At 39.6% G+C, this 15,649-nt stretch overlaps 1 protein-coding gene across 7 annotated transcripts in view; it reads left to right on the forward strand.

Annotated features, from left to right (window-relative positions):
• CDIN1 (CDAN1 interacting nuclease 1) overlaps window positions 1-15,649 on the forward strand; it is a 288,076-nt gene that overhangs the window by 87,579 nt on the left and 184,848 nt on the right. The window lies entirely within an intron of this gene.

Below are 15,649 nucleotides of genomic sequence, written 5' to 3' on the forward strand. Positions count from 1 at the left end.
TCAGTTCTTAAAAATGTATTAACTTCCGCATCCCTTTCTTCAGCTTGTTCTGTTGACCAAGGCCATCGGAGAAAATTGCCAAGGGTACAAAATGTATATCGTTGGCTTTCTTTGGAGTAGTTTCCAACGCTGGTCTGTCATTTGGGGTGTCCAAAGGTGATGCATACAGAACGAGCATGGCTGGTGACTTTCCTTCAGAGACTAATTGTGCTTCTCGCCTAACACACTGTTTCCAGAAGCCTCGAGAGCTTGCAGCATGACTCTTTGTAAACCCGATCTCTCACTTTGGCACAATATCGTGCTGCCATTGTGCTCAGCGACTTGCTGAAAGATTAATTACAACTGAAGAGATGTATCTTTTAACTGTCTCATTACATAAAGAATTCATAGTGAAGTTAACGTCCGCATAATTTAATGATATACGGATTTTAATTATATAGTACACTGTTAATTGTACGGCTATTTTTAGATCAGGCTACTAACTTGTTCATTTAAATGAATAGCTCATTTGCTTGAGGGACCAAAATGTAGGCTTTCTTGAAAACCTAGGGAATTTTGAGACCTCTGTAAAAATATTCTAACCTTGTAGGATATCTTTATGGTATTTGTCTTTCCGTAAAATGAGACTGACCTGTACCTTGCCTTCATTGCTTATTAGGTTGTCTGACACACATGATTTTGACCTTTTTTTTTGGTGGTTAATACAGTATAAGAAAGACCTCTGTGTTGGATAATGGGCAGAAATTGAATAGCTGTGTTTTCCTTGAAAGTTGTTGAGATTTTTCTCAAGAGAATTAGACGAAAGTTATTTCTGAATAGAAGCCCTGTCCCTGGCTATAATTAGTCACATGGGCTTGGTTCCCAGGAAATGTTTCTTTCAACCTACCGAAAATGCATGAATTTTCATATTGTCTAACTTACCTTGTAATTCCATCTCTGCTTCCCCACTGACCCTCCTCCTAAAATTTAAGAAATCTAGGGTTTAGTTTGTTCTTTTCCTATTAGATTAGGGAGCCTGCCCAAAAGAGTGCAAGTTCATGCCTTCATACTGTCTCCCTTTCCATGAATCCTTCTAATCCTGGGCAGCACTTTTAATGACTTGGAATTAACTGCTTTCTAATTATGCACTGCGGCAGACACCATGGTGTGGTGTGGGTCTTTGCCAGCACCGGAGATATAAATGAGCAGACTACCCCTGGAAAGGCTTCCTGAAGTCATCAACTTGTAAAGCAGAGACTTACCCCTATCTCACCGACCACTACAAACTCGATCATACCAGCTGCAGTATCTCTTTTAAGAGCATCCATTTTTTCCCTTTTATATAACATAAGACCCTTGTGATCTTGCTGGATTTTCTGGTTGCCCCAGAAGATTTTGGTAGGTCTTTGCTGCCATTAACTTTCTCCCCTGACCTTGAGCTGCATTCTTCTCTTTACCTGTGACTCAAATCTCAATGTCGTCTGACATGCTGGGCCCCAGTAAGCTTAGAAAAGAGAGCTCATCTTCATTACAGGGCCCTGTATTTTCTCTACCTGGAGCAGTAAGTGTCTTGAAACTTTAATTGCTAGTATTTGAAATGGAGGGACATCTAGCAGGTAGGAAACGATCAGTTCTTATAAATATGATGCCTGATTGGAAACGTTTCAGATCACCTTTGACTAACGTGGAAATAGTGGTGGAGAATAGCCAGGTAACTACAAGCCCAACTGGTTTGTGTGTTTATATCATGGCTCCACCACTAACTAAGAGTGGGAGTTTCGGCAAGTTATTTAAGTCTCTGATACCTCAGTTTCTTCATATCTAAGATAAGGATAGCCTCCTTGTGAGTACATACTGAAAATTTGATGAATTAATGCATGTGAAGGGTTTAGAGTGGTGCCTGGTACACAATAAACACTCAGTAAATGGTTGCTGTTATTCTTTTCAGAAATGGACATTCAATATAGATAGGCTGAGTAACCCCACCTTCCTGAATGTTCAAATGACCTGGTATAAGTATTAGACTGGTTTTCTGAAATTTTAGTTTTACCATATACACATAACACCATATGCACTAATAATAAAGATACTGTATTTACTTGATATTTTAAAATGTCACTTACTTAATTATATTTCCAAAGGGAAATTTATAATTCCATCATAAATAATAAATTAGATTTTCTTACCATAAATAGATACCTGTTTGAATAACATATAACTGTTTGAGCAGTTCTTTTGTTACAGTAAAGTCACTTCTCCTGTGCCAGTGTTAAGCACTCTTCTCTTTGGAAGATAAGACATTAGATGTTGTCAACATTTATCTAAAGACCTATATGTACAAAACCTCTTAGTCTGCTTTTTCTGAAACAATTTTTTGAAACACCTACTTTTTTTTAACAAGAAAAGCTCAAATTAAGTCAAGTCCATTTGACTACCTAAGAATTGCTGTAACAATAGGGAATTGGGTTTTGAGTAGTTCATTAATAATTTGGTCAGCAATTTGTTGAGTAGCTATTTGTGTAGAGCAATTTTGAAGTGATAGCTGAGAAATATTTTTGCTTTCAGGCATCTTACCAAGTATCCTGACACAAGCAGTTCCTTAGGTCTCCATGTGAACCACAGGTTCTCAAAGATGGTGATGTTGCATAACCAGATATCTGGTATATTTGTGGCATTAACATCAACAGCCTCAGGCATGCAGAATATATATACCTTCCTAATGGCAGAAAGCAAAGAGGATCTAAAGAGCCTCTTGATGAAGGTGAAAGAGGAGGGTGAAAAAGCTGGCTTAAAACTCAACATTCAAAAAACAAAGATCAAGGCATCTGGTCCTATCACTTCTTGGCAAATGGATAGGGGGAAAATGGAAACAGTGGCAGATTTTATTTTCTTGGGCTCTAAAATCATTGTGGATGATGACCGCAGCCATGAAATTAAAAGACATTTGCTCCTGCAAGGAAAGCTATGACACACCTAGACAGTGTATTAAAAAGCGGAAATATAACTTTGCCAACAAAGGTCTGTGTAGTCAAAGCTGTGGTTTTTCCAGTAGTCATGTATGGATGTGAGAGATGGACCATAAAGAAGGCTGAGCACCCAAGAACTGATGCTTTCAAATTGTGGTGCTGGAGAAGACTCTTGAGAGTCCCTTGGACAGCAAGATTAAACCAGTCAATCCTAAAGGAAATCAGTCCTGAATATTCATTGGAAGGACTGATGCTGAAGCTCCAATACTTCGTCCACTTGATGGGAGAAGCAGACTCATTGGAAAAGACCCTGATGCTGGGAAAGACTGAGGGCAAGAGGAGTAACGGGGCAACAGAGAATGAGATGGTTGGATGGTATCACCAAATCAATGGACATGAGTCTGAGCAAACTCCAGGAGGTAGTGAAGGACAGGGATGCCTGGCATGCTGCAGTCCATAGGGTTGCAAAGAGTCGGAAATGACTTAGTAACTGCACAACAACCACAAAATTTTGTTGGGAAGCAGTTAAGAAAAAAGTGTCTAAAAGTGTCCTGAGGGTAGCCATAATGAAACAAACCAAAAAGAAATGAAGAAAGATGGAGGTAGACCAAACACAGGGTCATGCTGAAATCTGAAACCTTATGGCTTCAGAACCAGTATTAAACTTGTAAGTTTAATCCTGTTGTGATCACAGGATGAGCCTAATAGTGCATATAAAAGTCCTTGGATATATGAAGGTAACATTGAGAAAGTATGATACCTTTTTTCTTGTGCTACACTAAATATTATCTTTTCCTTCACATTTTTTTTAAAGATGTCATGGTTTCAAGTCTTAGCATCTTGATCACTCTTATGTCAATAGGTGACAAAGTAATATTTAAAGTGACAAAGTGAAGTCTCTCAGTCATGTCCAACTCTTTGTGACCCCATGAACTGTATAGCCTACCAGGCTTCTCCATCCATGGGGTTTTCCAGGCAAGAATACTGGAGTGGGTTGCCATTTCCTTCTCCAGGGGATCTTCCCCACCCAGGGATCGAATCCAGGTCTCCCACATTACAGGTAGATGCTTTGCCCTCTGAGCCACCAGGGAAGCCATTTATTTAATCAAGTGCAAAATGATCAGTAGACAATGAGTTCACTCCACTCCACAATATGAGGGAGAGTAGAACAAGTGGATTGGAAGAATTAATGAAAAACTTTACTGGAGGAGGTGAGAATTGAACTGAACCTTGAGGTTTGGGCCAAAGGAAAGATTCAAAAGAATGTCCAGATTTGGAGGATGGAGTCTGTGGTACAGTTAAGTATGTTCTTGGCATTAACCATGTGCTGAATAAATTTCTGTTGAATGTTTGTTCGTTGAATAAGAGTTGATGGCGTGTACTGGATGTAGAGCTGGAAGTTGCCTGAGACCAGAATCCAATCAGTGTGAATATTCATGCTTTGAAGACTTCTTCCTTTCGTCCTTACATAATACTTTTTTGATGACTCTCGTTCAAGTTATTTCTTACATGATTATGTGCTAGTTAGAGGGCAGAATTATAATTTGTCCCTATAGGATTCCCTAATGTTGAAAGATATTTCTTATTCAGATTGTTGAATGGGATCAGACTGCTTTAGAGATCATTCCTGTGCTGCAGGAAAGCTTAGCAAGCTGCCTGGAATTCTCAAGAGGCATACTTGCAACTGTAAGAGAAAGCAGGCTCCTATACACCACGGGCAATGTTGAGATTATCCAGAAGACACTGGCAAACCAACTCCATGGATATATAACTTGGGACCTTCATAGCCTTGATACCCAAATACCTTAAGCATTTGAGGAGGTGATCCAATTCTAGCTGGTATTTTAGGCTTCGCTGTTCTGGAGCTCCGCCTCTGGAGCACACGTGTGACAAAGTCTAGGTGTGCCATTTCCCCATCCAGCTTTTCAACTGAAGGGATTGTCTTGTTTGTTTGTTTGTTTTTCAGTGGAGGGAGAACCAGATTCTAACACCACCATGCCATCTGCACATCAATTTTCTTTCCAAATGACCAATCTCATCTTTATCCCCGTAGCATCCATCCCCTACTTCATCTTGTTTTCTCTCCTGATTGCTACTATCCAGTGTATAGTCAGCCCCATGCTGGCTCACCTGTCATGCTTAAATCCATTGATGACACTGGATTAGAGGTCTCAGCTATATAGGGTCTTTGTTTTATCCAGGTGTAACCTGAGCAGATGGCACCCTTTGCAGTGGGCAGGACTTCGAGCAACCTTAAGAGTGTAGATGATTCATCTGCTTATTTGCCTTGGTTCCTTTCTGCAGTAGCTGGCTGCTTATCTGAGCTTACACTAAGGACAGGAGTGGTTCTAAACATGGGTGTGAGTGTTAGTGATTTGGGTAGAGTGTCTGCTTGCTTGATTGCTGGTGCTTGAAATGCCCTACGCTGGGCATGGGGGTGGGGTGGGGGTAGAAGTGTGGAATCTGTTTCTTCTGTGATTGTAGGGATTTCCACCAGGTTCTTTCCAGAAAACATGTTTGATTCTAGGTGGAACACCCTGAATCCCACAAAGGGGTGGGTCAGGGCAGATGTGTAAGAAGAGGGAATCTGGCCTCACCCCAGTTTGTATGTAGGATAGACTCACTTCTGCTGTCTCTCCAAGGCTGTGGCAACATGTGCCTGGTAAAAGCAGACTCCTGACTTAACACACACCTCATGAAGTCTTTCTATGTTTAACCCTCTGGACCGTAGAAAGCAACAAATAATGACGATGTGATGCTGGGAGTCAGAAAGCCGGCCATGGTGTGATCTAATACCAACTAAGGCAACAGCCTAACAACTGTAACAGCTCAAGTCTCAAATAGCACATTTGTGTTTTTTGTGTGTTATTTCATCGTCACAATAACCCTGCAAAGTAAGCACCAATGTTACACTCTTTTACCAAAGAGGGAACTAAAGGTCACAAACATTGATTATAACTTGTCAAGATGACACAGCTAGCAGGTAGAAGAGCCAAACCAAATCTGATTCTAGATTCAGTGCATAACCACTGTTCCACGTGGTCTCTCCATTTGCAGGTATTATACTGCATCACTTTGCAAGTTTACCTTTCCTTCAGAAGGCATTTTTTCCCTCTTGTGAGGAAGATGTAAATATAAATTATGATCTTCTCATATAACATCTGAGGCTAGATTCTAAGAAGCCATAAACTTCTGCCTGGTTCCTTAGGATGCTTACACTTGGAACCTACCTATCAGTTCTAGGGGGAAGTTCAGGCAGACCATAGACAGACCCAAATGGGGAAAAACCAAAGCCCCTTCCCCACAGTCATGGCTGATATCACAGCAAGCACAGATCTGCCAGAGCTGTGGGTCATCATGAAAGCAAATTGTCCCAACACCCAATGATCTACTCCACTTAACACCACATAAGGAGAAGCTGTCTTCATCAAGTCTAGCCCAAATTGCCAAATAATGAGCATGTAAAGAAATTGGTGTTAACCCCCCCTCCCCCGCCACACACACATACACTGCCACACATCACCACAAGCACCAAAAAAAAGCAAGACTAAGAAGCCAAAGGAACTGATTCTCAACCCCCCAGAAACAAGTTGTCTTGTTTCCCAAGCTTGTTGATTACCGCATTGCTTTGGTCTGTGACATGGTAGCAGGCTTTGGAAGGGTCAGGGTAACAATTTATTTTCTAGCCCCCAGTGACCATTCTCCCAGTCCTCTGCCTGGCTCAAACACCATGCAAAAGAGAGGACTTCACGGGTGATTTTGGTGGTTCCACTCTCCAGCCTACTCAACATATTTGCCACCTGCCCTTCTTGCGATTGTTTGGGGCTGCAACTTTATGGGAGGACTTTACTTAAATATATATACTTATATAATTTTAACTCCAGAAAAATAACAAACAAGCTTTCTTTTAAACTTCCTATTGGAGGGTTTCCAAAAACTTCAGCAGCACAACAAAATAATTTTTGGTTGTTGGGCTGTGTTGCCATGACAGAGACACAGAAATGATAGACCAAATAAACAACAACGAAGAAATCTTTTAAAATACATAATCAAGTTCAAACCAAAAAGTTCAATCTCTGATTATGAAACGTGGAGAGAGAATGTATATTTGGAGTGGTGAACAGGGGCTTACACTGTGTAAGTCCCTAAGAATTGTTAGGTTTAGATGCAGGCATAAAAGGCCAGGGCTGGGATTTTTAAACTCCACCCCACCCCACCCCCCAATAGGGAAAGATGTGCAGCCAGGAGCTGGAATTGAGCTTCAACATGTAACCCAAACCGTTAGGAAAAAAAAAAAAGACTGGGAAACTCCACTTGCCTGGAGAAAATGTCAGGGAGGCTTGCTTACTGCATACGGACTTGGGTTGTAGAGTATTAGGAGGGGAGAGTGAAATTAGAAATAGGTCAACCATGTGTGGGTAAGGTTCAGATTTGTACTCTTATTTACTGTAGGAAGTCTGAGCTAAGAAACTAACAATAAAACTAGTCTCTGCAAAAGTAAACGTGAAACTACTTTGTCATGGTTATTTCCACAGTGCAGGTCAAACAATTCTTTCTGAAAATAAGCTCACAGTAAAAATTTACAAAGCAAGTGAGGAACCACTGTCATAGGGAAGTTAGGTAAATAGGTGGGCAGGTCGATAGCTAGGTAGAGAAATGGTATACTATGGACTAGAGATGAGAAAATGAAGATACTATAAATTTAATCTATATGATGACATTTGAAAACTACAAAATTAATATATAAGCTGATTGACTAAGTGAAAAGAAAGACCATAACTGGATAAACAAAAGAAAATTGTATGAAAAACACATTTAAAAAACAAAAATAAAATTTAGAAATGAAATAATTGTCATTGAAGTTAAAAGCTCATTTGGTGAGTAAACTGTTGAATTACACACAAGAAATCAAAATTGGAAGATTAGATTAGAACAAAAGTTAGTGGATTCTAGGATGGATCTGAAGAAATCAACTTTAGTATAACACAAGAGATGGAAAGTATAAACACTTTATAGGGGTAGGAGACAGGAGATATAAGACCTTCTAAAAGATGTCTAATGTAAGCTTTCCAAAAAAATTGGAGACCAAAGCTAAGATGGCTCATTTTTTTCAAACTAGTTAAATGTGTTCATCTTTAGACTCATGAAAAATAGCTAATTCCAAGCAGGCTAAATAAAAAGAGCCATGTCCAGGTTCACAGTGATGAACCTATTGAATAACAAAGGAAATTCTAATAGCAACCAGAAATAAAAGGCAAATTACCTATATAGAGATTACTATTAGGCTGAAAGTAGAATTCTTTTTTAAATTTATTTATTTTTTTATTAGTGGAAAGTTGCTTTACAATTTTGTGTTGGTTTCTGCTGTTCAAAAGCATGAATCCGTTATAATTATATCTCTTCCCTCCTGAGCCTTCCTCCCCTCCCCCCATCCCACTTTTCTAATCATCACAGAGCTCTAGGTTGGACTCTTTGTTATTTAGGAACTTCCCACTATCTTTTTTGTACATGACAGTATACACACACACACACACACACACACACACACATATATCTGTGCTGCTTTCTTAATTCTTCCCAGCCTCATCTTCCCCCACAATGGATTTGTCCACAAATCCATTCCCTACCATGTTTATCAGGACCTTTTTTCTAGATTCCACATATATGCAATAATATACAATACTTGTTTTTTCTCTGACTATATTCACTCTGTATAAGAGATTCTAGATTCATCCACTTCACTACAACTGACTCAAATTTGTTCCTTTCATGGCTGAGTAATATTCTGTTTTATAAATGTACTATAATTTTAACTGTTCATCTGGCAATAGAGTTCTTATCAGTAATAGATGTCAATAAGCAATGGGATTATGTCTTCAAAGAGCTGATTCTTAGCTTGTGATTCTATACCCAGCTATATTATCATTCAAAACTGAGAACTCAGTGAAGATATTTTCAGATAAGGCAGAACCAAAGATCTTGCTTCTCAGTGATCCTAGCTGAAAGCACTAATAAATAAGGTGCTTTAGTAACAATATCCAATTTTGAATACTGGATCTAAAACTGGAATGTGGCATTCAAGCAGCAGTGCTAAAAAAGGAAATTGACAAACATGTTGATAAATTTAAATAAACATCGAATGTTTAAAAATACTTTTAAAAGTAGAAAGAGACTATGTAAGTGAAGATTCTCCAGAGAAACAGAACCGTGTGTGTGTGTGTGTGTGTGTGTGTGTGTGTGTGTAGAGAGAGAGAGAGAGAGAGAGAGAGAGTGTGAGAGGGAGACGGCAGGGGAGAGAGAGAGGAATTATAAGAAATTAGTTCACATGATAATAGAAGCTAATAAATCCCAAGATCTATAGTTAGTCAGCAAGCTAAAGACAGGACAGCCAGTGGCCTAGTTCTGGTCCAAAGACCTGCAAACTTGAGACTCAAGAGGAGCCAATATTTTAGGTCTAGTTCAAAGAAAGGAGAATGCCAATGTCCCAGATCAAAAGCAGTCATACTGAAACAATTCTCTTCTACTTATCCTTTTTCTTCTAGTCAGTCCTTCAGCTGACTGGATGAGGCCTACCCCCACATCAGGGAAAGCAATCTGCTTTATTCAACCTACCAAATAAAACGTGAATCTCATCTAGAAATACCCTTACAAACATACAGAGTGATGTTTGACAAAATGTGTCACCTTGTTGCCCAATAAAGTTGACACATAAAATTAACCATCACAGAAACTAACTAGGAAATTGTGTTTACAAACAAGATGGTCAGACAAAACTAATAGGCATGGTATCATGGAAGCTGATGAAGAAGGGGGACTTTCTGGTTGGAATGAGTACATTCTAAGTTCCTCACACTAAGAATGCCAAGGAGGTATGATTACATTAGAAAAGTTTTTTGAGAGAACTGCTAAAGAAGTAGATACAAACTATATTATTGGACTTCCCTGGTGGTGCAGTAGTTAAGAACCTGCCTGCCAATGCTGGGGACACAGATTCAATCCCTGGTCCAGGAGGATCCCACATGCTGCAGAACAACTAATCTCATGCATTGCAGTTACTGAAGGCTGTGCTTCTAGAGCTAGTGCTCCTCAACAAGAGAAGCCACTGCAATGAGAAGCCTGCACGCCACACCAAGAGTAGCCCCTGCTCACCGCAAGTGTAGAAATGAAGACTCAGGACAGCCAAAAGCAAAGAAAAATTAAAAAGAAACTTATTATTGATACTTTTCAGTGAATAAAGAGAGAAAGAGGGCATAAATAAAGTGTAACCAATTCAGAGGTAGTAAATAGGAAAGGGGAAGAAAATGGTTACCAGAGCATGTAAGGTAAGAGGGTAGGGTAATTCCAGATGTCTCAGTTACAGGTAGATTAAACTCACTCTGGAAAAAGGAGAGATTTCCAAATTTGATTTTAGGAAATCTGGCTAAATGCTATTAAGAGTCAGACCTAAGACTTAATGATGCAGTGAAGTTTAAAGAAATGAAATAGCAGATGTGTTAGATAGATACTATTCAAAAGAAAAGTGGTACAGCAGTATCACCATTAGGTAATGTTATGTTTAACACACACACACAAGATTAAAAAGGTCATGACGATGCCAAAAGACAAAATTTCTAAGAAGTGTATGTAGAACAATGAGTTTGTACACCCAACAATATAGCCTCTTAATATACAAAGCAAACATTGACAGAATTATATGGAGAAGCTGACAGATTGACAGTATAAGTAGAATAGTACATAATGTAGTTTGGAAAATGTTAGTAATAATATAGAAGATTTGAATAATACAATTAAAAATCTTGGTATACTAGACATACCTGAACCCTGTACCTCTAAAATAGGAACTGCAGTCATTTTTAAAACATTCATAAAAATTGGGTCACATACAAAAACACAAAGAAAGTCAAGCATATACTTCCAAATTAAAATGATTTGGGGGTTTCCACAATCTAATCAAATTGGAATATTAAAAATTAAATGTTTTAAAATAATGTATGAATCAAAGATTTAAGTCATAATGGGAACTACAAAATATCTGTAAGTGACAGCAGAAGTTGTGGCATGTAGCTAAAAGAGAATTTAGAGGAAAAATTGTAGTCTTAAAAAATGTGTTAAAGCTTGAAATTTTATTTAATAAACATAGGAAGGTATTAATAAGAATAAATGTAGTAGACTCAAAGAAGAAAGCGGGCAACAATGATCACAAAAGAGTAAATTAAATGAATTTTGAAGAAGTGGAGTAGTAGAGAAAAAAAAACCTGAAATTTGGTTTCTTGAAAATACTAATAAAGCAATCTCTAGCAAGATTGATGAATTTAAAAGTTTACACAAATTAGTATTGGACTATCTTAGTATTAGTTGCCAGTCCAAAAGTTAATTCAGAAAGGTGGATTCTCCAGGCCAGCATACTGGAGTCGATTGCTATGCCCTCCTCCAGGAGATCCTTCCAACCCAAGGATCAAACCCAGGTCTCTTATGTCTCCTGCATGCTCAGGTGGTCTCTTTACCATTATTACCACCTGGGAAGCCCAGAAAGGTGGGACATGGATGTTTACTCTATTAGGATCCTGCCCTCTTTGTGTTCGAAATATTCCACAATATGGAGAAGGAAATCCCATGAACAGAAGAGCCTGATGGGCTACAGTCCATGGGGTCACAAAGAGTCTGATACAACTAAAGCGACTTAGCATACACACATGCATGCCATAGTCCAGGCATTGCCTATTGCCGCTGTATTCTTTGTAGTGTGCTTTAACAGGTACCGATTCTCTCCTCTTCTAGTGCATCTTGCTCCAAGGGACTCATTCATTCTTGCTTTGAACAGGCTTGGTACTTCAAATCCCAGCAGTTAAAGCAGTGGCAAGGTTAAACTGTGAAATCAACAGAACGAATGCCTTTAGCAGTGGTTGGAGAGAACAAGACTCCTATCCACACATGGTCAAAATAGATGGATGCACAATGGGTGAAAGTCATGGCTCGCCTAGGGACAGTTTCCATGAAAGGCATGGGCTTCTTTGAGGCCTCATATCCCCAAGATTGTCCAGTTGCTTTTCCTTATCTGGTTGATGTTATTCTTCCCTTTGGCATTTCCTAGGCTCCCCTAGTGGCTCAGCTGGTAAAGGATTGCCTGCAATGCGGGAGACCTGGGTTCAATCCCTGGATTGGGAAGATCTCCTGGAGAAGGGAAAGACTACCCAGTCCAGTATTCTGGCCTGGAGAATTCCATGGACTGTATAGTCCATGGGGTTGCAAAGAGTCAGACACTGAGCAACTCTCATTTCCCTCACTGGGCATTTCCTAAGCTTCAGAGTTCGTGTGTAAATTTATGCTTGCACTCTGGCTTGATCTGGGAGGTAGACCTACTCAAGTCTGAGTGCAAATACCCAGACATGGAGGGCAGATATGTCCTGCATCTGGAGCCTTGGCCTGGAGGTCCTGTATGTTAGCACTTTCTCTCCTGTTCTGAGAAACAGCCAGTTGCAAGAAGAGAAAAGAGATTTTCTTGAGTTTTAAATGAACGAGGACTCAATATGTAGTTTTTACTATTCAATTTAAAATCACTGACTTCCCCTTGCAAGCTTCCTTTGATTTGAATAGTGTTCTATTCAATAAATTCAAACTATTTTTTTAAGTTTATTGGCTATGATTCTTACTTCTGATAAGCACACTGTTCTATAATGTATATTGTGAGGAAAACTATGATGTCATCAGTTTCTTTTTCCTGTAAGATTTCCCTTTCTTCCCTCATAAAACAAATGACCTAATTTTTTTTTTTCTGTCCTAGGGTATTGTGCCTCTTTTTTAAAAAAGGACCATTATGATTTTAGCAGTGAGTTTGCATAGTTTGACATGAGGTCAGTAATTTTCCCTAGGACAGGGAAATAGCATATTTTTAGGTATGCGGTCTGGTCATTTAATAATCTTCTTCTCACATGGGTATGAGGGTTAGCAGTGTAACAACCTAGAAGTGACCAGGACCATGTGGAGAAGGTGCTTTTGTTTCCATGAGATACTGATAGCATCATGGGTGCTGCAAAGGAGTGTGTCTGCCATTGCTACCCGTTGACTGAGTAGCAGATCAGAGTGAGTGCAGTCCCTCAGAGAAGGTGACCAGTATGTGAGGGATTGCTTTGGCCCCCTCCTACTGGCCTGGCCTTAGAATTAAGTTGGGAAAACAGTGAATTTACAATGGGTCAGTGGGTAAAAAATCTGCCTGCCAATTCAGGACACCCAGGTTTGGTCCCTGGGTCAGGGAGATCCCCTGGAGAAGTAAATGACAACACACTCCAGTATTCTTTCCTGTAGAATCCTATGGACAAAAGAGCTGGTGGGCTTCAGTCCATTGGGTCACAGAGAATCAGACCCGACTGAGCATGTGAGAGCAATGTAAGACAGTTCACTGCTTTGTATTCCCAGGTTTCGTTCCACTAAACCATGGTAATTTCTTTCTGAAATAATTAAGTCTAACTTAAGAAAGGCAATGCCCAAGAATGTTCAAACTAGCGCACAATTGCACTCATCTCATACACTAGCAAAGTAATGCTCAAAATTCTCCAAGCCAGGCTTCAACAATATGTGAACCATGATCTTCCAGATGTTCATGCTGGATTTAGAAAAGTCAGAGGACCCAGAGATCAAATTGCCAACATCCGTTGGATTACTGAAAAAGCAAGAGAGTTTCAAAAAAACATCTACTTCTGCTGACTGTGTAGATCACAATAAACTATGGAAAATTCTTAAAGAGATGGGACTACCAGACCACCTGACCTGCCTCCTGAGAAATCTGTATGCAGGTCAAGAAGCAACAGTTAGAACTGGACATGGAACAACAGACTGGCTCTAAATAGGAAAAGGAGTACGTCAAGGCTGTGTATTGTCACCCTGCTTATTTAACTTATATGCAGAGTACATCATGTGAAATGCAGGCTGGATGAAGCACAAGCTGGAATCAAGATTACCGGGAGAAATATCAACAACCTCAGGTATGCAGGTGACACCAGAAAGTGAAGAGGAACTGAAGAGCCTCTTGATGAAAGTGAAAGAGGAGAGTGAAAAAGTTGGCTTAAAACTCAACATTCAGAAAACTAAGGTCATGGCATCTGGTTCCATCACTTCATGGCAAATAGATTGGGAAACAGTGGATACAGTGACTGACTTTATTTTTTTGGGTTCCAAAATCACTGCAAATGGTGACTACAGGCATGCAATTAAAAGACACTTACTCCTTGGAAGAGAAATTATGACCAACCTAGACAGCTTATTAAAAAGCAGAGACATTACTTTGCCAACAAAAGTCCATCTAGTCAAAGCTATGGTTTTGCCAGTAGTCATGTATGGATGTAACAGTTGGACTATAAAGAAAGCTGAGCTCTGAAGGATTGATGTTTTTCAACTATGGTGACGGGGAAGACTCTTGAGAGTCCCTTGGATTGCAAGGAGATCCAACCAGTCCATCCTAAAGGAAATCAGTTCTGAATATTCATTGAAAGGACTGATGATGAAGCTCCAATACTTTGGCCACCTGATGTGAAGAACTGACTCACTAGAAAAGACCCTGATGCTGGGAAAGATTGAAGGCGGGATGAGAAGTGGATGACAGAGGATGAGATGGTTGGATGGCATCACTGACTTAATGGACATGAGTTTGCGTAAGTTCCAGGAATTGGTGATGGACAGGGAAGCCTGGCGTGCTACAGTCTGTGCGGTCGCAAAGTCAGACACAACTGAGTGACTGAACTGAACTTAAGGCTGATTTTTTTCTTGATATTACTTATTATTGCCTTAACAAAATAACTGAAACAACAGTGTCATCACTGTTTTCTCTAGGGATTCATATAAGAACCCTTAAAGGTAGTTAGGTCAGACAACATTATCACATTCTACAGATGAAGACCCTGAATTTGAGAGACTCAATAACTTGCCAGATTGCAAAACTGGATAGTATTCCCCCAGTGATGATGATGTTTTTGAGACTCCAAATATGCCTCCCCACTTGCAGTGCAAACATATTTACACACGGCAACTAACTAGATAGCAGTGTTATATACATGCAGTTAGGTAACTAAGAATAGGAAATAATTAAAATAATTGCGCTTCATTTTTTTCCTTGTGCACTCATTTCCTTGTGCACCACGCTTAAGTGAGAAAGATGTAATTTCCCTATTTCTTTCCACAGAATTTCCTAACGTTTATCATATCTGTCAGTGTTCTTATGGTACTGAACTTGATAAAGAACATAATCATTCAAAAAAAAAGAATGAAAAACTATCTCAGAGCCTGAATGATGATGTAGCTCTGTGGCATGTTTTTATTCTCTTAACTAGATAATTATCCAGTATGGTTTTTAGTTCATGCTTGTGTGGATCAGACCCTATGAGCTATTTTACTAAATGTTTGGGGGAATGATTCCACTGGAGGACTTGAAAGAATTGATTCTTAGGCAACACCTGACTTAGCTTCAGTCTAGAGACTTGCCTTCCTCCCATGCTGAGGAAGAGGAGTTCTGGCCACTCTGGCTTCTGCATGCCTCCAGTAAGCAATGAGGCCAGGATCCATGCCTCGCTTTTCAAAAGGTGTGATCTGATATACCACACTTCGTAAGATGCCTCCTATAGCCCCTTCCCTTGCAGTCCCCTGGGATAAGGTCAATTTAATTTGCAGTTGGGTATGATGAGACATATTTTGGGACAAAAATTTGTATATAAATA

This window comes from Odocoileus virginianus, chromosome 6 (assembly GCF_023699985.2).
Source record: "Odocoileus virginianus isolate 20LAN1187 ecotype Illinois chromosome 6, Ovbor_1.2, whole genome shotgun sequence".
In the NCBI taxonomy this organism is placed as follows: Eukaryota; Metazoa; Chordata; class Mammalia; order Artiodactyla; family Cervidae; genus Odocoileus; species Odocoileus virginianus.